Raw genomic sequence first — 25851 nt, 5'->3', positions numbered from 1 at the left:
TGAAAAAGTATGAGCACCGACATCTAGAAATATGTACTCCCCCAAGCTTAGGCTTTTGGCCTAAGTTGGTCTATGGCCACGGCTGGCCTGGCGGATATCCATAATAGTAGCTGGGGTCGTACTACGATGCAGCGGCTATCGCCTGCTGAGCTACAACATGGCAACGAGCGGCCTCCTCTCTCCTCTCGTACTCATATGCGTCCTCTCTAGTAATAGTATATCCTCCTCTTGCCTGATAATCAAAGAAAGCAGGAGCAGGGAGAGTAATACGAACAGCATGGTGTCTGTCAAAGATTAGTCGATACTGGAGAGGTGATTCGTTCCTCTCGACAAACTAGTGGTGAACCATAGCATTTAAATCTAGATAAGCAGGAGGTAATTCAATATCATCTTCGCGTATGGCTATACCAAGAAAATTAGCTATGCGGGTTGCATAAATTCCACCAAAGAAATCTCCATTAAGTCTATTGAGATGCAACCTACATGCAAAAATGGCTCCCAAATTATATGATTTGTCTCCTAACGCAGCACTCCTAAGAATACTAAGATCAGGGACACACATGTGACATGCCTCATCTTTACCATTAATGCATCTACCTATGAAGAGAGCAAAATAATGTATAGCAGGAAAGTGAATGCTCCCTATGGTAGCTTGTGTAATATCTCTAGATTCTCCCACAGTTATTCTAGCAAGAAAATCTCTAAATTCAGATTTGCGAGGATCCCTTATACTACCCCATTGTGGAAGTTTGCAAGCAGTGGTGAAATCCTCTAAGTCCATAGTGTAAGATTTATCATAAAGATCAAACAGGACAATTGGAGAATTACGTGAAGTTGAAAATTCAAACCTCCTCACAAAGGTACTGGTGAGATAGTGATACTGGCTGCACTTCTCTTTCTCGAAGCTCACAAGATCAGCGTTACGCAAATATGCGTTAAATTATTCCTTAATTCCCGCTCGATCCATAAAGTTCTCAGAAGGCCATTCACAAGGACGCACTGGAGCGTCTCTTGGTGGCTCTTCATCAGCATCACGCATTGCAAGCCTGGGTCCTTGCTTCCTTGAGGAACCACCTTGGAACATTTTCCTCAGCATATTTCTTCCTCTGAAAAATTCTGAAAATTTTTAGTAACCTCAAAATAAAAGTAAACCAAACTCAATAATATCGATAGCAACTACTCCTACAAGTGCCTAGGGCCTATATCATGCATCAAAACTACTTTTGACCATATAAATTTGGCATGCAAGCTCAAGGACAGGGTCACCTAAGCAACACAAATTTGCAATGACTAAAGCACTAGAACAAAAACTAATTGGACCAATGGAGGATTCACATACCAAGGAACAATCTCCCCAAGCAGTTTTTGAGAGGTGCTTTGAGCAAGGAGATCGAAAATGGCAGCAAGATGAGCTAGAACTCGTGCTTGAGCTGGAAATTCGTGTTTGTGGGAGGAAGATGAAGTGTGTGGGTGCAGGAATAAGTGGAGGAGGGCCACCGTGGGCCCACGAGGCAGGGGGCGCGCCCTCCACCCTCGTGGCATGGTGGTTGACCCCCCCTGGTGTGTTCTCGGTTCCATAAATCCTCAAATATTCTAGAAAAAATCATATTTAAATTTCAGGGCATTTGGAGAACTTTTATTTTCGAGGTATTTTTATATTGCACGGATAATCAGATAGCAGACAGAAAAATATTTATTTTTATTTTATTTAATATAAATAATCAGAAAGTAAAAAGTGGGGTACAGAAGGTTGTGCCTTCTAGTTTCATCCATCTCATGATCATCAAAAGGAATCCACTAACAAGCTTGATCAAGTCTTGTTCACAAACTCATTCCGAATAACATAGAACCAGAGAAATTTCAAATAACGCTATGTTACCTCAACGGGGATATGCACATCCCCAATAATAAAAATATCATATTTCTTCTTGACAGTAGGAAGAGGAAATTCAAAACCTCCAAATATAATCGATGGCATTTTTCCAATAGAGTTGATACTATGAACTTGAGGTTGTTTCCTCGGAAAGTGTACCGTATGCTCATTACCATTAACATGAAAAGTGACATTGCCTTTAGTGCAATCAATAACAGCCCCTGCAGTATTCAAAAAGGGTCTTCCAAGAATAATAGACATACTATCGTCCTCGGGAATATCAAGAATAACAAAGTCCGTTAAAATAGTAACGTTTGCAACTACAACAGGCACATCCTCACAAATACCGACAGGTATATCAGTTGATTTATCAGCCATTTGCAAAGATATTTCAGTAGGTGTCAACTTATTCAAATCAAGTCTACGATATAAAGAGAGAGGCATAACACTAACACGGGCTCCAAGATCACATAAAGCAGTTTTAACATAGTTTATTTTAATGGAGCATGGTATAGTGGGTACTCCTGGATCTCCAAGTTTCTTTGGTATTCCACCCTTAAAAGTATAATTAGCAAGCATGGTGGAAATTTCAGCTTCGGGTATCTTTCTTTTATTTGTTATAATATCTTTCATGTACTTAGCATAATGATTGGTTTTAAGCATATCAGTTAATCGCATACGCAAAAAGATAGGTCTAATCATTTCAGCAAAGCGCTCAAAATCCTCATCATCCTTTTTCTTGGATGGTTTGGGAGGAAAGGGCATGGGTTTCTAAACCCAAGGCTCTCTTTCTTTACCATGTTTCCTAGCAACAAAATCTTTTTTATCATAACGTTCATTATTTGATTGTGGGTTATCAAGATCAACAGCAGGTTCAATTTCTATATCATTATCATTACTAGGTTGAGCATCATTATGAACATTATCATTAACATTATCACTAGTTTCAGGTTCGTTACTAGATTGAGTTTCAGCATCAGAAATAGAAATATCGTTTGGATTCTCAAGTGTTCCAGTAATTGGTTCACTAGAAGCATGCAAAGTCCTATCATTTTTCTTTTTCTTCTTTTTAGAAGAACTAGGTGCATCTATATTATTTCTCTAAGAATCTTGCTCAATTCTCTTAGGGTGGCCTCCAGGATACAAAGGTTCCTGAGTCATTCTACCAGTTCTAGTAGCCACTCTAACAGCATAATCATTATTTTTACTATTCAATTCATTGAGAAAATCATTTTGAGCTTTAAGTGCTTGTTCTACTTGAGTGGTAACCATAGAAGAATGTTTACTAATAAGTTTGAGTTCACCTTTAACATTAGCCATATAATCACCCAAGTGTTCAAGCATATTTGAATTGTATTTCAATTGTCTACCAAAATAAGCATTAAAGTCTTCTTGCTTAGCCATAAATTTATCAAACTCATCTAAGCATGGGCTAGCAAATTTAGTAAACGGGATTACAGCTTTATCATATCTATAGAGAGCATTTACCTTTACTACCTATGTCGGGTTATCAAGACCATGAGTTTCTTCAATAGGTAAAAGATTAAGATTATATGTCTCTTCAACAGGCGGTAAATTAAGACCATGTACTTCTTCAATAGGAGGTAAATTCTTAACATCTTCAGCTTTAATACCTTTTTCTTTCATAGATTTCTTTGCCTCTTGCATATCTTCAGGACTGAGAAATAGAATACCCCTCTTCTTCGGAGTTGGTTTAGGAATAGGCTCAGGAATTGGCTCCGGAGATGTCCAATTATTTTCATTTGTCAACGTATTATTCAATAGAATTTCAGCTTCATCCGGTGTTCTTTCCCTGAAAACAGAACCAGCACAACTATCCAGGTAATCTCTGGAGGCATCGGTTAGTCCATTATAAAAGATATCAAGTATTTCATTTTTCTTAAGAGGATGATCAGGCAAAGCATTAAGTAATTGGAGAAGCCTCCCCCAAACTTGTGGGAGACTCTCTTCTTCAGTTTTCACAAAATTATATATATCCCTTAAAGCAGCTTGTTTCTTATGAGCAGGGAAATATTTAGCAGAGAAGTAATAAATCATATCCTGGAGACTACGCACACAAGCAGGATCAAGAGAATTAAACCATATCTTAGCATCACCCTTTAATGAGAACGGAAATATTTTAAGGATGTAAAAGTAACGAGTTCTCTCTTCTTTAGTGAACAGGGTGGCTATATCATTCAATTTAGTAAGATGTGCCACAAAAGTGTCAGATTCATAACCATGAAAAGGATCAGATTCAACCAAAGTAATTATATCAGGATCAATAGAGAATTCATAATCCTTATCAGTAACAAAGATAGGTGAAGTAGCAAAAGCAGGGTCAGGTTTCATTCTAGCATTTAGAGATTGCTTACTCCATTTAGCTAATAATCTTTTGAGTTCAGTTCTATTTTGGCATGCTAAAATAGCTAAAGAAGCTTCTTGATCAAAGACATAACCCTTAGGAATAACAAGTGATTCTTTAGCATCACTTTCATCAGTATCATCAGATTCAATATTTTCAATTTCTCTAGCTCTAGCAAGTTGTTCATCAAGAAAATCACTAAGTGGCACAGTAGTATCAGGCATAGAGGTAGTTTCATCATAAGTATCATGCATAGCAGAAGTGGCATCATCAATAACATGCGACATATCAGAACGAATAGCAGAAGCAGGTGTAGGTGTCGCAAGCTTACAAAAAACAGAAGGTGAATCAAGTGCAGAGCTAGATGGCAGTTCCTTACCCCCCCTCGTAGTTGAGGGATAGATCTTAGTTTTTGGATCTCTCAAGTTCTTCATAATGATAAGCAGATATATATCCCAAGTGACTCAAAGAATAGATCTATACTCCCCAGCAACAGCGCCAGAAAATAGTCTTGATAACCCACAAGTATAGGGGATCACAACAGTTTTCGAGGGTAGAGTATTCAACCAAAATTTATTGATTCAACACAAGGGGAGCCAAACAATATTCTAAAGTATTAGCAGCTGAGTTGTCAATTCAACCACACCTGGAAACTTAATATCTGCAGTAGAGTGCTTAGTAGCAAAGTAATATGATAGTGGTGATAACGGTAGCAAAAGGTAACAGTAGTAAAAGTAATGTTTTTGGTATTTTGTAGTGATGATAGCAATAGCAACGGGAAAGTAAATAAGCGAAGAACAATATATGGAAAGCTCATAGGCAATGGATCGGTGATAGAGAATTATGCCGGATGCGGTTCATCATGTAACAGTCATAACCTAAGGTGACACAGAACTAGCTCCAGTTCATTGATATAATGTAGGCATGTATTCCGAATATAGTCATACGTGCTTATGGAAAAGAACTTGCATGACATCTTTTGTCCTACCCTCCTGTGGCAGCGGGGTCCTTGCGGAAACTAAGGGATATTAATGCCTCCTTTTAATAGAGAACCGGAACAAAGCATTAACACATAGTGAATACATGAACTCCTCAAACTACGGTCATCACCGGTAAGTATCCTGATTATTGTCACTTTGGGATTAACGGATCATAACACATAATAGGTGACTATAGACTTGCAAGATAGGATCAAGAACACTCATATATTGATGAAAACATAATAGGTTCAGATCTGAAATCACGGCACTCGGGCCCTAGTGACAAGCATTAAGCATAGTAAAGTCATAGCAACATCAATCTCAGAACATAGTGGACACTAGGGATCAAACCCTAACAAAACTAACTCGATTACATGATAGATCCCATCCAACCCATCACCGTCCAGCAAGCCTACGATGGAATTACTCACGCGCGGCGGTGAGCATCATGAAATTGGTGATGGAGGATGGTTGATGATGACGATGGCGACGGATTCCCCTCTCCGGAGCCCCGAACGGACTCCAGATCAGCCCTCCTGAGAGGTTTTAGGGCTTGGCGGCGGCTCCGTATCGTAAAACGCGATGATTTCTTCTCTCTGATTTTTTCTCCCCGAAACTCAATATATGGATGTGGAGTTGGAGTCGGAGAGGCAACAGGGGGCCCACGAGGTAGGGGGCGCACCCTAGGGGGGCAGGTGCGCCCCCACCCTCGTGGCAAGGTGGTGGGCCCCCTGGCCTTCATCTTTGGCAGGTATTTTTCTTATTTTCTGATAAGTGGCTCCATGAAGTTTCAGGTCATTTCGAGAACGTTTGCTCCTGCACATAAATAACACCATGGTAATTCTGCTGAAAATAGCGTCAGTCCGGGTTAGTTCCATTCAAATCATGCAAGTTAGAGTCCAAAACAAGGGCAAAAGTGTTTGGAAAAGTAGATACATTGGAGACGTATCAGATACTACGTTGCATATCCCTTGCGCATATTTAAACCACCAATTAACGATTGTGTGCGTACCATAAACTAGCCATGACTCTGTATGCTGGACTAGCAGCACTCTAAGGGAGCCTAATGTAGTGCACTGGAATTCCTATATGCCACCTACGATTTTGTGTAATGTACTGCCCCTGTTCCTAAATATATGTGTTTGTAGAGATTCCAGTATGGACCACATACAGATGTATATAGATGCATTTTTGAGTGTAGATTCACTCATTTTGCTCTGTATGTAGCCTATAGTGGAATCTCTAGAAAGACTTATATTTAGGAACGGAGGTATGAGGTAATATCATGTATGACATCTACATATCTAATTTAGCAGCCAGTAGTAGAAATCATTGTCTGCACAAAGGGATTACTGGTCTAAAATCCTAGCAAAGCACGCTGGTAGGCACAGAACAATACAAGAGAGAGAGAGACACACACACTTACAAGATCATAGCAATGCCTCAGTCCAGGATCTTGGTTGGCCAAGCTGTTAGATCCGGAAGAAACATTGTCCTTGTAGTTTTTGCCAGCTGCATAACAGGTAACAGCGACTGGTTAGTATATTTGAAGTACATCGGGCAGGTGATGCTGGACGGGTTTAAAGGTGACAAGTACATAGGTCATGGCGGGTGCTTGGCATCTCTCGAGACAGTGTGAATCAGGTTAAAAACGTCGAGGATGATGATGCTGCGCTGGCTGTCGGGGTCCTGTGAGGAGATCTAGAATCGTCGAGTAGGGTGTTTGTGGAGCGGCTCCGGTAGGGTGGACTACGGTGTGGGTGAAGCGGATCTGTGGCCGTGGACGAGGGCGTATGTGAAGCTGCTCCGGTGGTTGGATTAATGATGGTGTCGACGACGCGGATTTGCGGTCGTGGGCGGGGCGTCAGAAGTTGCTCCGGTGGTTGGGTTAAGGATGGTGTCGACTATGCGGATCTGCGGCCGTGGACGGGGCGTCAGAAGTTGCTCCGGTGGTTGGGATAAGGGTGGTGTCGACGATGCGGATCTGCAGCCGTGGACGGGGCGTCAGAAGCTGCTCCAGTAGGTTAGATGAGGGTGCGAGGAAGTGGATCTGAGGCCGTGGACTTGTGAGTTGGCAAAGCGGCCCCGGTAGGGTTGAGAATGGTATAGGCGAAGCTACTCTGGTAGGGTTGACGATGGTGTCGGCGAAGCGGCTCGGGTAGGGTTGAGGAAGGTGTCGGCGAAGCGGCTCCGGTAGGGTTGAGGAAGGTGTCGGCGAAGAGGATCAGAGGCCATCGACGGGAGCGTCGGTGGGGCGGCTCCGGGGGGTGTGGACGAAGCGTCTCCGGTGGGGAGTACGAATGAGCCACTGCAGATGCGTGGCGGTTGACGAGAGTACCGGCGAAGCAGATCTGGCGCCATGGACAAGGCCGGCACTAAATGGGCTGTGGTACAGTGGTGGATGAGCATTCTACTTGTTTCTAGGGGAGGTGGGAGGGGTAGATGCGGCCGTAGAAGCAGATCCGGCGAGGTGGACGCCACTGGCAGTGAATGGGCTATGGTACGCCGGTGGATGAGCAGTCTAGGGTTTCGAGAGTGGAGGGGAGAAAGGGCGATGAAGTACGGACAGCGTGATGTAAGATGCTCTGGTGATGTGGAGTTAGTCGGTTTTGCAGGAGGGGGAGAGGAAATGGGGGTGCTGTGTAGTGGGGGAACTGGAAGTTACCAAAGCAGCCCCGACCTATCATGTAGATGAGGGCGGCATTGTAACTGTTGGTCTTCGTGCACCAAGGACAAAAGGGGGATTTCGCATGCTAAAGAGTAAGGTGGCGGAAATTTTAGAAGGAGGCGGGAGATTTTGCCGCCCGCGGGATCGTTCGTATCCAGTTTCAACTAATTTTGGACCGTGCTAGCGGGAAGGTCATGCTAGACTGTGTACACGGGGCACGCGTCAGCAGTTAATAACTGGTGTGAAGTCCACCCCAGAAAAAAAGACAATAACTCGGGATGATGCGCCGATAACTTGGACGTTCACACGAGCGCGGCCAATCGTACGGGTGTAGTGGCGCGTTCACAAAAAAGGGATCAAACGCTCAGGCTATGTATTTCTCATGTAAATAGATAATTTAGTGCCATTGGTTATTTACTTTAAACATAATGCATTGACGTGTTAGTGTAGAGGCGCACAAAAAGAAATGGATATTGTAGTCAGCTACTTAAAAGTGTTACCTAATATGATTACATAGCCTCCATTTCATAAATTGCGTACCCGTTGAATTCATATATGAATATTACATATATTACTTCAAAATAGAAACTTAAATCATCCAAGACTAATGAATTTGAATGCAAGAGTAACAATGGTGCATGTACATGATATCTACATTGGTTGTTTGAAGAAACATCACTGTAACTTTGGCATGCACAACTGAAAAGGTTTATTTAAATAGAAAAAACGTGATATGTGAGTGTCCAATCTTTATAGCGTTGAATCGATATTGTACCTTTGGCCACGATACGAAGTAGATATTGACTTATGTTCAAGCGATGCATGTCCACGATCGCTAGATAGTGATACGTGAATGAATTGTGCAATCTCTCTCACACGCATACATATCTCATTTCCCTGTGGGCATCGGAATCACATGCGCGCACTTCGTGTATTTCTCTCCCTCCGTCAGGGTTAAATTCGTCTTTCTACCCCATCCTACAAGTCTCTCACATAGAAACACACACGCTCTCTATGTCTAACATGCCCACCCCTTTAATTCTGCCCATCCACAGCCACTAATGTCTCAAAGTATAATAATGTCTCTCACACATATGCTATCTACCTATCCCTTAATATAGCTAAATATGTGTCACACAAACTCCTTCTCCCTACTAGCAAGATGCCCATGCGTTGCACGGAACATCAAGATGCATTTGTATGAGAAGTTTTTCTTGTGGGAGAAAAGGATGAACGAGGGAATGCCTTATTTGCAAATGCGGAGAGGGGTGTGGGTATCTTTTTGCAAAATTGCCATAGTTTCCTTCCTGTCCGTCGGATATAAATCGGATGGCCTATATTGCAGGATGGCAGGAACACCATCATCACCAACTCTGTTTTTTATAAGAGTAGAGATATGTGAGTGTCACTGCCCCCCCCACACCCACACTTCCCAACACCGAAGGAGTAGGGTGACACCTCAATCTTGATACTAATCTATCGACTGGCTTCTCTCTCAAACATACACACACACTACACGGCACCGAAGGAGTAGGGTGGCACATCGATCTTGATAATAATCTATCTACTCCTCTTTCAAACACACACACTCGCTAGTTGTGCCTCTGTGCCTATAGCGCACACTCTCGATACGTCTGTCTCTCCCTCCCCCCCCCCCCAACAATGACAGCAGAAGGGTGACAACTCGATCTGATCATAATCTGTCAATTGGTTTCTCTCTCAAACATTGTGTCTCGGTGCCTCGCTCGGTAGCCCCCTCGATATGTAGAATTCTCGCGTGTGCAAAGCTGTAGTGACGATGACGCTGAACCCAGTGTGCCTTGTTTTTACCGGCCTCATGTGATAGTTTTCACCCTGTTTTCTGTTAATTAACAAGGCAACATTTTCTTTGTTACTACTAGTGAATCTGAAATCATTCGGGGCAGACATAAAATATATCACTTCAACCCAATTATCGCAGCAACTATTTTAAAAGAAATTAGCTAGCTTCCCGTGCATTGCACGGAACATCAAGATGCATTTGTATGAGTAGTTTATCTTGTGAGAGAAAAGGTTGAACAAGGGAAGGCCTTATTTGCAAACGTGGAGAGACGTGTGGGTATATTTTTGCAAAATTGCCATAGTTTCTTTCCTATCCGTTAGATATAAATCCGACGGCCTATATTGCAGGATGGCACGCACACCATCATCGCCAAGTGTGTTTTCTACTCCCTCCGTCCGAAAATACTTGTCATCAAAATGGATAAAAACAGATGTATCTAAAACTAAAATACGTCTAGATACATTTCCTTTTATCCATTTTGATGACAAGTATTTCCGGACAGAGGGAGTATTTGTCTTTTTAGAGATTTCAACAAGTGACTATGACCGGACCTTACCAACATACTCAAAAAAGTAGTCCATAATTTTGATGTTACCCTCTTTTCTTGGCGGTGCAGTGCCATCTGGATACCTCATAAATAAATCAAGGACAAATCTGACCCCTTCCTGAAAAGACATACGGAGCAAAATGAGTTAATCTACACTCTAAAATATGTCTACATACACATCCGTATGTGGTAGTCCATTTGAAATCTGAAAAAGACAAATATTTAGGAACGAATGGAGTATATATAAGAGTAGACATGGAGATATATCTCCAGCATGGTCTACAACAAAAATGTGCTGGGATGGTTAGCGCCGGATGCTCGCAACGCGATGACATGAGTTCAAATTCTGTCTTTTAACTTTATATTTTTATATTATATATTACTCTACTTATTTAATATATACTTCTTTCGCTACTGTACTGACAGTGGAACCCACAGAGTACTTAGAATACAAGATTACGGATGGACTTGTTTCTTTTTAACTTTATGTACGAAGCTATAGCCACCCTGCAAGTCACGTGTACACTGTACATGCAATTAACTTTTTATAGAGGGACAATCATATAGGCAATTAACTCAAATGGATTGGATGTCACTCTATTATTGCCAGCATAAAGAGCATCTCCAACGGCAGCCGGAAAATTTCCTCCCGCTTCCTTGAGCGGAGGACGACATCAAACGCCAGCGGCATACATTTTTACAACTCTAACCAACCAGATGAAATTCGTGCAAACACGGACTGATTTCATATAAGCATGAAGGATTTCGTATAAAAAAGTCGGATCTTCATATAAACATGATGGATTTCATTACATTTACATGAACTAAGAGGTGCCAATCCGGCTCTCTTGTATAATTAATACTCCCTCCGTCCGGAAATACTTGTCCTAGAAATGGATGTATCTAGACTTCTTTTAGTTCTAAATGGCCGCCCGCGGATCTCCTTGTCTTCCTCATGTCCGTCAGACACTTGCGGGCTCGACGAAGGTCCTGGGAAGAGACGAAGCAGCAAAGAAACCACCTGAATCCGCGGTCGTCGCCTCAGCGATGGCCTTCTTGGGTCCCAAGTGGCGGCGACCTCCCGTGTTCTACTTCTCCTCGATGATGGTGGCGGACACGGAGAAGCTGGCCACCGACTCATCGCTCTCTACGCACCCGGCTTCTGTCTCTGCCTGCATGGCGCTGCCGCAGGCACGGGAGGCGCGCCCACAGACACAGGAGGCGCAGCCACCGCAGACACTAGTGGCGCGGTACGACGCGGCAGCGACGGCGCCCGTACCGGCATGCTCGCCGCCGTGCCGGCGTGGAGTAACTCACCACTCCTCATCGAGCTGAACTGGAGCGGCGAGTTGTTGAACCACACGCCTGCTTGGGGCGACAACTGGCTCCGTCGGGCCAAGCGAGGTTGGTGAAGCACCGAGCGGCCTCACCCGTATCCAGAGGGCTCGGCGTGCCACCCAGCCGGGTAATATGCCGAAGAACGGCTCATCGGAAGCCATCGGAAGAGTGGAGAAAATGGTGAAGGAGGAGATGGGGGAGCGGCGGAGGGGTGCGATTCTTGCCCGTTGTCTGTCTAGCCTCGTGTGAATAGAGGGCGGATAGTAGGAGCTTGGACGGCGTCTGGCCTCGTTTAAACTGAGGGCGGACGGGAGGAGCTCGGTCGATGTTGCGTTTAATTCCGGCCCGCTCATGAACGGACGTGTGGCCGGAGTAGGGTTCTCGGTTTGCATGTGGGTTTAACGGAGGGGTTTAATGGAGGCGTCGGGCGTGCTGCGGGCGGCGCAGTACTATTTGATTTGACAACAGTAATGAGCCGTCAAATCACAAAGGCCCTTGCCTCTCATGAAACCGACCGAACTAGACTGCCCCGCCCTCTAGCCTTTTAAAAAATGTATATAGTCCACTTTTGTACAGTAGTAGTATCGATGGATTGCGCCATGGAGCAAAACTTGAAATTAAAAAAAAGGTGGTACATATAGAGAGCGCTTGTCGCCAAATTATGCATATAGTACTATTAAAAAGGCTTGTCACAATAATGGTGTCCAGCACAAGTGCACAAGCCACCCCTCAAATAAAACTAAGCACCCTGGAATTCTTTGACAAAACTAAGCACCCTGAAATTCTTTGACAACTAAACTGCTGGCTATATGATGTTGGCCCTATATATTGTACGTATATAATGTGAAGAAATGAGTGGTAGTACTATACCAACTAAAAGATGAAATGTAAGAAATACTGGTATGTATGTACTGAAGAGTTAAAGTAACAAGAAGAAACATAACATAGTTCTGCTGGGGGCTCAGCACAACACACCCCTCAAATTAAATTAAGCACACCTGAAATTAAACTTTGCAAGTATTTCGGTAGACACTACATTAGAACCACCATGAGCAGCGACACTGCCACCTTACTCGGAGTCCTTGTCCACGTCGTCGACTTCGTCCTTGTCCCACTTCCTCTTGGCCGATACTTCTTTGCTTGACCCGCACACTTGGCTGTTGCTCTTCATCCAACCCTTGTAGATACTGAAGCAAAGGTAGCCATCCATTGCAGCGTAGTGGATGTGGTCTATATCTAGTACATTTCGCTGCCATGCATGACGATGAAACGTGTATGGAGGTTTCTCCAGTTTACCGTACGAAGGATGAACCATGGCTCCTGCCAGGGTCAGCATTGAAGGCTGACGAGAGGACACCAGCCGATTCTTCTGGAGGTCGAAGGTGTTGCCTACAACGAGGCCTATCTGACGCATGACTTCTTTGTCGTTACCAAAGTCTACAGTAACGAATTTGACTAGGTTGCTCTTGAGGAAATCCTTAAAATCCTGGCACTCAACGTCGGCATGGCATATGTGGTAGACCAAGCATAAGTCATGCATGCAAACCTGGATCACAGCGGGCTTCTTCCTCTCCTCGTCCTTTAGATCCTTCTCTCGTCCCAGGACTGTGGTGTACTCAACATCTAGCCCAGCGACCCACTCATCATCTGAGTCTTCGAACATGCGTTTGAAGCGAGAAAGGCATCCTTTCACCGTCATGGAAGAACGGGTGTAGATGACGTTGAACTCATCGCCGGTGATGGTTCTAACCTTGTACTCACCGCCGATCGGGGAGATTTGGGACGCCATGGATTTGGGAGGAGGGTTAGGATTAGTGGAATTGCCGTAATGTGAATGGACGGACTACTAGGAGCGAACCGCCGTAGTATTGAAGGACGTGCGGGGACGAGTAGGAGCGAACTTCCAGCGTGCGAACGGCAGGGTAGTGGCTTTCCATTCTCCCATGATACGGGCTTCCGAGAGCCCTTGGATCTGAGATCGAATGGTTGCATGGCGTGATTCTAGACCTATAGGTGAATATCCTATCCTGGAGGGTTATTCTGCAAATTTCAGCAACTTAGCAAGCGACCGTTTGATCTCAGATCCAAGGGCTGCCAGCAGCCTGTATCGTGGTCGCGCCTACCACGATCGTCGCGTTGCTCGTGCGGTCGCGCCCTTGGAGATTTAACACGGTGTGTTAGGCTATCTGATGTTGGCATGTCATACATAGTCATCACTTAGTCACTCATACTACAACAAGGTTTTGGCTATAAGTGTATTTTTTTACTTCCCTCTATCTCTTTCTTCGTACTCCCTCCGTCCCATAATATAAGAACGTTTTTGACATTAGTGTAGTGCCAAAAACGTTATTATATTATGGGACACGGGGAGTACTAGTATTTATTGCATTTGCCAAGGAGTGACCTCTTCTAATGAAATGGTGTTGCTAAGTTTGCTTCATTTAATTAGCTATAGACTCAAAATTGTCTTTTCTCCTAGGTACACGCTCTTAGCACCGTTTCTTCCTTGGGTCACCAAACTAGTCTCTCTCTTCTTGATTAACTTGCCACATTAGACTTTATGCCTATGTGGCAAGCTTAAGCACTTGTAGGAGCAAGTAAGTACAATAGTGCGCTTTACATGGCATTTTTGCATATGTGGAGGAAAGAGAGGCAAGGAAAAAGTGGATAAGTGGGCTCTCATGCAAGAGCCAGCCTCTACTACATGGTGGAGCATTGTGAGAGGCACCTGTATGGAGGTGGTCAGGAATCGGGAGACTCACGCCGGTCGTAGCGCCGCAGTTAAAATGATAATGGCAAGTCAAATCACGGGGCCCCACCTGTCCAGCAGTAACTCGCTGTCAAATCACACAGCCCTACGTTTGCAGCAGCCTACTCCCTCGTCTTCTCGCATCTCTGTCGAACCGACTAGGCGGAACTACCCCGCCTACCGCGCAGGAAAAGCCCGCGCAGTATACTCCCTCCGTCTAGGTGACCAAGGTGGAGAGGAAAACGAGAGAACTTAATGTTTAGTACTTCGTATTTGCTAAGGCTGGTTGTAATGGTACTAGCCTTAGCAATTTTGATGAGGTGTCATATAATTAAATGAAGAAAGAAAGAGAGAGCTGAGTACTATGTGTCATACATGGCAATAAATAAAGTACTACATGATACTAATATATGATACATGGCGCTGGAGTACTAAGTATTATTAATACAGTTTTGCTAGAACTCATCTAGATGAGATATAATTTGGTCTCATTCATCTTTTGTAGCCATTGGATGTGATGATATATAAGATGCGTGTGTGCTGACGTGGGTTGTATTTGTTCTTGTGCAACGAACTGACCACTGCATGTCATGTTTGATAGTCTCAAGTCATTAAAAGCATACAAGCCCCACATCTCTTCTTGGTTGATTCCTCTATTTATGTAAAAAAATAAGAAACAACGTGAGAGTTAATGCGCCACACCTATGTGTTTACTATTTGGTTTTCGTAAGATGACTTAATACTCACCTAGACGGAGGGAGTATTCGATTTGACAACGGGCGACGCAGTTCCCGATACGGCTTTATTGCAGACGAGGGAGGGAGTAGCGGTTCCTGGTATGTTGAACGACCAATGCATCCTCCTTCAATTAATGCATGAGGGAAGTAATGGGAGGAGGTCCGGGAAAAGAGGTTGCACGATGTGAATGCAACACAGTTTTCCCTCATTGCCCTCATATAAAGGCGTCCCTCCATTCCAATGCATCTACCACATTGTACGCACCTAAGAATTTGCCTAACCACCTACACTAAGCGCAAAAGAGCTCACTCCAGACCCAAGGCGGCGATGCGCGTGAGCGGCCAGCGGCTGCGCCAGATGGTCCACGATGCCGGCCTGCGGCATGGCGCCGAGGATCGTCTCCAGACGGTGTTGGAGACCGGCTGGTGGATGGTCGCCGTCGACGCCAACTATGACTCTCAGTTGGACCAGATGATCGTTGCCACCAGCAACAAGTTCACCGTCCTCAAGAAGCTCGCGGACGACATCGCCGTACTCCTCCAGCCCGCGCGCCCGGGCTCCTCATTGCCTGCCACCCTAATCGGCCTTCATGGCTGGAACCTCTTTCAAGCACTAGTGGCCCTGCGACTGCCTGCCGACGCCACGAAGAATGTCCACCTGGAGGTCGTGCTCGCCGCGAGGTGCCTTGCCCTGCAAGAATTCGTCGACCTACACATCCACGTGTACGAGCAAATCATGTACATAGGTATCTACAAGGTCAGTGAGGACGCTACGACGTTGGCCTTCCTCAACCGGCTGGAAGCCTGGGATGCTTTTGCTGAGAAGCACCTCGACCTCGCCACAAAAGCCGCCGCTCCTTAGCCGCCGGTCGGTGGCCCGGCGCACTAAGTTGAGGAGGAGGAGGTCGTACGTTCTTGGATCCATCTTTCTCCTTGCCTTCTGTAACCACCACTGCGATTGCATCATCGTGGCCTTAATTCTTATTATGTTGTTGCATTCTCGTTCCAGTCAATACCGACATGTGCGATCCCTTTGCTTAAGTATATGCATCACTGTAACTAGTACTCCATCCGTCAATTTATAAGTTGTGCTTACCTTTTCCATCAACTTCGTGCAACGCGCGGGCATCTTGCTAGAAACACTAGAATATGTCTATATAATCCGTATGTGATAGTCCATTTGAAATCTCAAAAAGACAAATATTTAGGTACAGAGGGAGTAATATATTAGGAGTATATCAAAACAATAGTGATTTCTTTCATGTTTGTGAACAAATACTACTATTCTACTACTTTGGATCCGTCGCAACGCACGGGCACATTGCTGGTAAAAGAAAAAGGTCTGCCGCGTTCGCGTCGCACCCCCACACGCCCGGGAATCGGGAGTACAACACGGCCCGTACGGCACGACACATAGCTTAGGGAAGGCGTGTTTCCTAGCATTTTCACTTTCATGTCGGACCGCCGTTGAGCACACCGACACCCCGCCTGCTGCCGGGTTGGAAAAACAGAAATGAGGGGAAGATCTAGCTGTGGCACGGAAGCCAAGAAATTTGGTGTCAGACGGGGCTCGTTGATAGAGTAGGAGCATTCCGTACTAGTACTACTCCTACTAGTACCAAGTTTGTACTCCTAATACTATATTACTAGGACTACCACTATACAACTTGTAGGTACGTGCACGACACAACATCGTAGGAACAAAAAACGAGAAGATCTTGTTTTGGGTGATTTATCCTTTTTTCAATCAACATAGTAGGAATAATATGATGTGGGGGGCACCCATGAAGCTTATGTGGCTTGGTTTCAAGGCTACGGAAGTTTAAAGAAAAATAAATAGATAATGTGTTTAGAGTGCACTCCACTAAATAGATATACTTTGGATCCATTGCAACGGACCGGCACATCTATATCTACACCCCCTATATAGTGTGTGAAAAACTTTGAAAGTTGGTCGTTGGATGAAGCCAATCCGACGGTACAAAGATGGCAAATACGAGCACTACTGGCCGTTGGATATCATCCACCAGATTCTGCCACATGTATAATCTAGAAGACTCCATGGTTGAACTTAATTCATGACTAACTTTGCCACAACTAAGCTTAGGCAAAGTTATTAGTTCTTAAAAATGAGAGCCACAGGTTGGCAAGCCTAAGGGAATCTTGCCAAATTTTTTGTGCGTATGTCATGTGGGGCCTTAGTGTGGCTTGCCTAAGGTGTGGGTTGAACCAAACACTCACCTAAGTTAATCAAACTTGCCTAACCTTACATTCCAGATTTTGCCACATGCTAGAATCCAGAAAGCTCCACATGTAGAAGCATAATGCACAAAGCACCAGAATCTCATGCGTGCAATGCACGTGTACCTTACTAGTACTAGTTGGTAGTGGTAAGAAACAAAATCCAGTTTTGGCACGAGCTCGTATTGCAGGAGCACCACAAGGCCTGCCGCAGGAGTTACATTTCCCTCTCGGGGCCCATGGGACCGAACTTCAGTGGCTTAGTGCCCGGCCTATGAGACAATGACATGCGGACCTTAAATGCCGCTAGCCCACATGTCATTCTCATGGTGGTGGCGTGGTTCGCGACTCACCCGTTCGAGACGAACCGGCCGGTGGTGGCGTGGCCATGGCGAGGGTGCCACAGCTGGGCGTCGGGGCGTTACGAGGCGTAGATGGCCACACCGGCGGGTACTACCTGTAGTACATAAGTACTCCAACTGAGGATTGATGCCCGGGACGAGATGTGTCACAGCCGCTGGATGAAAATTCGATGATGCGGGAGTACGGATCGGAGCACAGCAGCGGAGCAGGCAAACCGCATCCAATCGGTTGTGTCTGTGGTACAAAGTTGATGGTCTCCGCAGTTCAGCTGGCCCGCATGTCATGCACACAAAGGCAGAGGAGCGGTGGGGCCGAGAGGGATGAGGGGCGTATCGGGGGGATGAGGATCCCCTGACGCGAACAATCCTACCATTCTGTCACTGACATGTGGGACCCATAAGCGTGGGTCCCACCTGTCAGCGAAGCAAAGGCAGGGCAAGGCAGTGATAGCCACATCAGAGGATCCATGTCCACGTTGGGGACCGTCGTGCCATGGGTTGGAGCGGCGTCGTGGGAATCGCGTGTGGGTGTGGCAGTGGTAGAAAAAAGAAACGTGATGGTCGCCGTGGTTCAACTTCCATGGACAAGCTGTCATGTCTGCCGACACATGTATATCAAAACTAGAGTGTTTATATTTCAAGCACGTGAACAAGTATTATTCTACTACTTTGGATCCATTGCAATGCACGGGCAAGCACATTGGTAGTAGTAGTGTCCATCTCTATCTCTAGAGGCCTTCCCTCGTTCATCCTTTTTTCTCACAAGATAAACTACTCATACAAATGCATCTTGATGTTCCGTGGAACGCATGAGGATGTTTCCTTGGAGGTATCTCCAGCGCGGCATGGTCGTAGTTGCAAGTTGACACCCCTTGAGATGCCGACATTGAGGGGCACTCGGATTTCCTCCGATGAGCAGGCAAGATGAGTTTGATCACGTAGTAAATGCATTCTAAAGAATACTTTCGTGTCCATTTCCTAATTCCCCCCTGCCCACTGTTTCACAGGCTAGGCTCGGTGCGAGTGGAGATTGGCTTGCAAATGTACGGGAGGGTACCAGCATCAATTTGCACAACATTTACAACGGTGACACCGTACCCGTAGAACCTTTGTCCAACATTGGGATTAGCCATGCAACGGGCCACCGCATGAATTGGTATGATGGAACCACGGTGAGAATGAAAAAGATAGCACGAACCTTGCACATGGCGGTCAAAGGCGGACCATGCTGTCTGCGGCCGATTTGTTGCCGTACAAGTAGGAAGACGCTGTGCTCCTTTCTAACCGCATCTTCGCGGTGACAAACCAGGGGACTTATTTTTTATGGGACACATCCTACCATATACTCCCTCTCTCCCAGTTTATTTGTTTTGTATCTTTTCATTTTATAAGTTTCAAATTCAAATTTAGAGCTCCCCATCACATGTTGAGATTACAATGTCCATTAAATCGTTGCGTGCCTGTATAGTAAAGAAACAAATCTCGAGTTTGGCACGAGTTCGTGCTGCGGGAGCACCACAAGCCCTGGCGCAGGAGTTACATTTCCCTCTCAGGACCGTCGGGACTGAGCTTCAGCGCCTTACTACACCTACCTTTGAGTCAATAACATGTGGACCCGATAGGTGACTGATCCACATGTAATGCTCCCGTAGGCAGAGGGGCAGTGGGGCCAAGAGGGGTGAGCCGCAGGTCGGGGCACGTGTGGTTTCATGGGTTCGAGCGGCGTCGTGGGAATCGCGGGTGGCTGTGGTAGAAACTTGATGCTCGCCGCATTTTAGGTGGCCCACATGTCATGCACACAAAGGCAGAGGGGCGGTGCGGCCGAGAGGGGTGAGGCACATGTCGGGGGGCATGGTGCCGTGGGTTGGAGAGGCATCATGGGAATCGCGAGATGAAACGTGATGGTCGCCGTAGTTGAACTTCCATGGACAAGCTGTCATGTCTACGGACACATGCACTGCATACCGATCATTGGAAGGAGTAGCAGAGAAAGCTATATATGCGGATAAATAGTTCCTTATAGTCAAGCGGACCCACGCTACTACTCTGTTCCAAAGACATGCACACCATCGAAATAGTCCATCTATATCAATATACACCGAGAGGGAATAATTTTTTTTACAAGAGAGGAAATAGTTCATCCATCCATAATGCCCTCCTGCTGGTGCAACCTCTTCTTCTTCTTCTTCTTCTTCTCATTCTCTGTGGGAGACGGCTTCGCAACAAGCTCTTTGGACCTTGCAGCTATCTCGAAACTCACACGGGCATCGAGGGCAGCATATTTCTTGCATTATCTGAACGATGAAGTGAACAGGCATGCTAGCACGGGAGACCTATTTCCACTATACAATGTTATTTCTTGCATTATCCTACTCATACTCTGAACAATGCTGATCTTACATTAACAATGCCTGTCCTTTTTGATATGATGCAGTGTCCCTACAGTTACTGCCCTTTGTAATCACACCACCTTTGCCAAAAACAGGGAAGCACAACTGGTTCCTCGCTCGATCAGACGAGGGCAAAAGACTGATGATCATTCGGACACATGAGCCGGAAAAGTTATATGGCAAAAACCCCACTGTATACAAGCACCATGTAATACGTGAGTATCCGGACAGTGGCTGTTACGTCTATGAGCAGGATACCAGCTTGTTGGGTCCTTTAGGATTTTTTTAGTTGGAGGCTGGTAAACAGCCTTGGTTCACACTCTCTGTTTCTCGGACTCAATTATCCGATTAACCAGGAGATTACCATTGGCAAGGACCTTGATGCCAGAGAGGCTCTGTTTGCTATGGAAAATTGTGTCTACACGGCGAGCCCTAGGAGTTCGGGAGCAAACTACCCTGATTGTCAACGATACAACCTGCAGCCAAAAGAAGGTGAGAATGACAAAGGCATCCGGATTAATTTTGATCCTTGGATGTCTCAATTACGACAGGCAGTGATGTGGTTCAAGCCTTATGGTTGATAGGTAATTCGGCTGTTGCGTCGAAAGGGTGAAGTACTGGTGTCTCCGAATCACTAGTCGCTAAAGCGGGGCTGCAAATTATGATGGTGTAGGAACATCTCTTCGAATGACTTTGTTGTCTTTGCTGGTGGTTCTGGATGGGTAGTTCTTTCTTTTGTTATGCATATTCCTTGTCATTTGGTCATCCTCATCTATGTCACTCTTACTATGTAATAGTTGCTTCTGTTTAGAATGTCATTCTCGTCTGGATCACGAGAGTCTGAGCGCTGCAGATGGGTGCGTTTTGGTGGTGTAGCAAGACTTCTTATGAACTATCATGTCTTGCTGTTTATGCCAGTAGTAGTCACTAGTTAGTGTTTGAATGTTGTATATATCGTTGTTTCGAACTGTTTATTGTCTCGAACTACTGGTGGGCTAAATGAGGGCATCATCATTCTCCAGTGTTCAGAGTATATCTCCTCTTTTCAAGTTATATAATTTGAGCTCAGTGTCTTTTCGATGATGTACACTTGTTTGGGCCAGTGAGGTGTCGTTGAATATGGACCAAGTAGTAACACAATGCCAAACAGGTCAATTATGACTCTCAGGCCGGGCTCTCAAAAGATGCTGAAAAAAAGGCCGGGCTCTCCAAAAAGAAAGAATAAGGACTCTTAGGCCAACATGTGGGTGCCACCGGTGTTTTCGTGCGCTTGCGCGCCGAGAGCATATTGGCGCGTGCTTGAAATTCATGCGACCTTTTCATCCCCAGTCTCCCACCCCTCCCCCACCTCTGGAATCTCGATTCCTACTCCAGTTCCCCCAAATCCCCCTCCTGTACTTCCTGTACTCAAGCGCACTATCATGTCGCCAGTCAACGCGGATCTCTGAGCTAGAGATCCTAAGGTCCGTCCTGCCTTCGGTCGCTGCGTGCTGTCGCTCAACAGTGGCATGGCGGCGCTTGACGACCAGTTTGCCGGCAAAGTGCTGATGGTAACCATCAATGGCGACCGGCCTCCCGTCTCGTCGGACGACCTTGTCAAAGCACTTGGCATTACGCACGGCATCCAAATAAGTGACTTACTTGTCAAAGTCTGTCCGCCACCGGCTGATTTCTTCATCAGGTTCCGGACAACTTTCGACTGCAGTCGTGTGCTCAAATCTTCCCGGCGTTTGTTCTGCGATGGCGCGCTGGTGAGCTTTGATCGGTGGCACCCAGGATGGGGCTCGGTGCCCTCTGAGCTTGAGTTTTTAACAAAGCTTACCTTCCACGGCATGCCTCGACGTGCTTGGAACAGCGAGTCCAAGAACGAGCTTATCAACGACCTTGGAGGTGAGCTCATAAGTATGTTTGTTCCTCCAGACAGCTGGGCTCTGACGATTATGGCATAGATGAAGAAGTCGTCCACCATACCGAAGGTGATTGGTGTTGAGATACCGGTGCAGGAACCGGGGTTGTACTATTCATCGCCACCAAGGCCGCCGCGGACCACGTTAGGGATGTACCTGTATCGAGTGTTCGTGCATGTCGAAGAAGTGGTCAATCCATCAATCGAAGTCCTGCCGCCGCCGCTGGTCCCAAGGTCCGTCGACGACGTCCATTATAGGAGTCAACATCAGACTTTCCCCGTGTTGCTCGAAACGATGGATGGCACAGGGCCTACTACATCGCGCGGCGGAGGCCACTGCTTCTTTGGGAGAAGAGGCAGGGCTGGCTGCCTGGATGTGCTCTAATTTGAGGTAACAACTGAATCTTGTTAGATACTAGTTAAATCCGAGCTATGGGTGTGAAGCACTGATATGCCAGTGCATTTGATTGTCACCTGTTCTAATTTTGTACCTGAACTTTTTTTAGAAAGGGTTGTACGTCAACTTAATGTGCTAGCAGAACTTATTGTGTTGTCTGTCTGTTTTCTTTGCACAACATTCAAGATATTTCCCCGTCATTGATAAAGACGATGAACCGTCATGTATGACTTCATTGGTTTCAACATAGCCCTTCCCGTAGCGATCCACTGCTTCCATCGTGATTGTGCCGCCTGCGTGAAATATTTGTATGCAAGTTCAGTCTGCTATGATGTTCTATATGATTGTGTCAACTATATAAGTTTTTACTGAGCATCAGCAATGCATATGGCTGAAAGATGTATTTACGAGCATCGACCGATGGGTCTTTCTCTCTCTCTCACACACACACGCACACACACGCGCACACGCACAAGTGGGACTCCCTGAATTATTTATTTGCTCGTGGTAGCTTTTAATTAGGTTCCACTGTAATGTAACTTTTTTCTTAAGTTATTAATTGAGCAAAGTGACTGCAAAAAGTTGTACAGAAGCCTTGTTTGGGCCTTTCAGGCGTCTCTGAATGTGGGCTGAGTAACCATGTTAGGTTGTACTGTACTACACAGGCCTTTTTTTCAACATCAACAATGCAACTGGGCCGACAGTTGTACACAATATCCGGGTCAACTTGTTATTCTTCGCCCCCCTGGGATGCAAACTTTCATAGGAGGTATGCATTAGGCTCAACAAGAAAATGGACTTTAAGAAATAATAAATGGGATGTAATTATAATAACTGGACAGTTACTATGCACCAAACATGTAATTAGTTTGAAAAATATATTATTATTGGAATTTGGAAATTTTAATTTCATTACTTGTTGCGTGCGCAATATTTCGTTGGATTTTAACGTAATACAACTTTATTTTGAAATTATATTTAACCTGACTAGAAATTTTGGATAAAAATATTTCGGATCCCATCAAAATGTGGGAATTTTTTTGAATTCTGTTTGAGCGGTTGTTTGAAATTATTAATCGTTGTCCTAGCTAGAAGTTGGGCTATACTTTTAACAAACTGTAAATGGGCTGTAGTAAATTCCATTAGAATTAAAAAATGGGCTGTACATTCTTACAGATCGCAAATGGGCTATATGTTCTCTGCCAAATCCGAGCTGCGGGCCTACTAAGTTGACGCGTACCAAGGGCTGTGTCAACTTAGTCAATATAAACGATTCTAGCTGCAGTGATCGTACGATGTCCATCCAACGGTCGTAGTGCTTCTTCAACCTCTGGTCTTCTTGCTCTAGCCGCCCAAAGCAGCGCCGGTCGTGCCGCGTGCTCCTGCCTCCCATGGCCGGCTGTGATGCCGCGGAGGCCTCACCGCCCCGTACTACTCCCACCGCTGGCCAGGCCATCCCTCTACTTACCCACACCCCCTGTTATTCTGCGGCGACGATAGCCTCACACCGCAGCCGAACCAGTGAACCCTCATACTCCTCTCCGTGCGGGCTTCCACTGTTGCGTCTTCCCCGGCACCGCGCCGTCCCCTTCCTAGGCCTCGCCGTCGTCCAGACCACCACCCTGGTGCTCTCGGCGCGGCATGGTCAACGTGGTCAACGACCGACTTCCATCGGAAGAGTAGTGTACGTGGAGAGGCTGACAGCTGGGTCCAGGCGGCCGCAAGGAAGTGCCTCCTTATTACGCGCAAAATAATTATTCCTCCACCTGACAGCAGGGACCCACCGGATGGGCCACCTTATTTCGTGAAAAAAATGTTTCCCCCCTGACTGTTGGGACCCACCGGACGGCCCATCGTATTTCGAGAAAAAAACGTTCCCCCCACTGTCAGCTTGGACCCACCGGAAGTGCCTCCTTATTACGCACAAAAAAATGAATACTCCGCCTCCTAGCTGGGACCCACCATCGTGGGAGGCTGACTTGTGGGCCTACTAAGTTGACTGGGACGGGGGCCTTTGTCAACTTTAGTCAATATGAACGATTCTAGCTCCAGTGACCGTACGATGTCCATCCAACGGCCGTAGTGCTTCTTCAACCTCTGGTCTTCTTGCTCCAGCCGCCCAAAGCAGCGCCGGTCGTGCCGCATGCTCCTGCCTCCCGTGGCCGGCTGTGCTGCCGCGGAGGCCTCACCGCCCCCTACTATTCCCACCGCTGGCCAGGCCCTGCGGCGATGGCAGCCTCACACTGCAGTCGAACCAGTGAACCCTCGTACTCCTCTCCGCGCAGGCTTCCACTGCTGCGTCCTCCCCGGCTCCCCATCGTCCCCTTCCTAGGCCTCGCCGTCATCCACCGCCCTGGTGCTCTCGGCGCGGCGTGGTCAACGTGGTCAAGGAACGACTTCCATCGGACGTAACTGTACGTGGAGAGGCTGACAGCTGGGTCCACGGCCGCAGCAAGGAAGTGCCTCCTTATTACGCGGAAAATAATGATTCCTCCACTTGACAGCTGGGACCCACTGGACGGGCCATTGTATTTCATGAAAAAAATGTTTCTCCCTAACTGCTGGGACCCATCAGCTACATCTTCGCACGCAAGGAAGTGCGTCTGGGCAAAAAAATGATTTGCCCCCTGACTGCTAGGACCCACCAGCTACATCTTCACAGGCAAGGAAGTGCCTGATAGTCGGGACCCACCTGGTCGAAGCGTACGTAGCGTTGTCATTCTGGTCGCGAACGTGTACGTACATATATACTGGTGGATGTAGAGGCGCGCACGTGTCATAGTAGAGGCGCGTACGTGTCGTAGTAGAGGCGCGCACGTAGCATGTACACGTGCATACGGCGGCCAGGGTGCAAGAAAGAAAATACGGCCATGTATGTGTGCATACGGGCGGGGTCTCGAACGCCTACTCGCGCATACGTACAACCAGGGCTCGTGTACATGGCTGGGTCGGAACGGAGAAACAACATTGTCGTCGTGTTCATGGGGAGGCAACGGAATGTGTCGTGTTCATGGAGAGGCAACGGAATGCGTCATGTTCATCGGGAGGCAACGAAACGCGTGGGAGCCAACCGGCTGGGTCGGAACAGAGTGCGTGGTCGTGTTCATCGGGAGGGCTTGGACGGAACAGGCGATTGAAACGAGGCCTGGCGTACCGCACAACGGAGGAAACGGACCTCCCACGTTCGGAACGGGGTCCTGTTGATCGGGAGGGGTCTGGCGTACCGCAAAACGGAGGAAACGGACCTCCTACGGTCGAAACAGGGGTCCTGTTGATCGGGAGGGGTGTGGCGTACCGCAAAACGGACGAAACAGACCTCCTACGGTCGAAACGGGGGTCCTGTTGATCGGGAGGGGTGTTGCGTACCGCAAAACGGACGAAACGGACTTGTGTTGGAGCGCTACGGTCGAAACGGGGGTCCTGTTCATCAGGAGGGGTGTGGCGTACCGCAAAACGGAACTCCACGCGATACTGTT

Source organism: Triticum urartu, chromosome 3A (genome assembly GCF_056163025.1).
Source record: "Triticum urartu cultivar PI428250 chromosome 3A, HENAU_Tu73, whole genome shotgun sequence".
NCBI classification, from domain to species: Eukaryota; Viridiplantae; Streptophyta; class Magnoliopsida; order Poales; family Poaceae; genus Triticum; species Triticum urartu.
Note: the sequence above shows the minus strand (reverse complement) of the source record.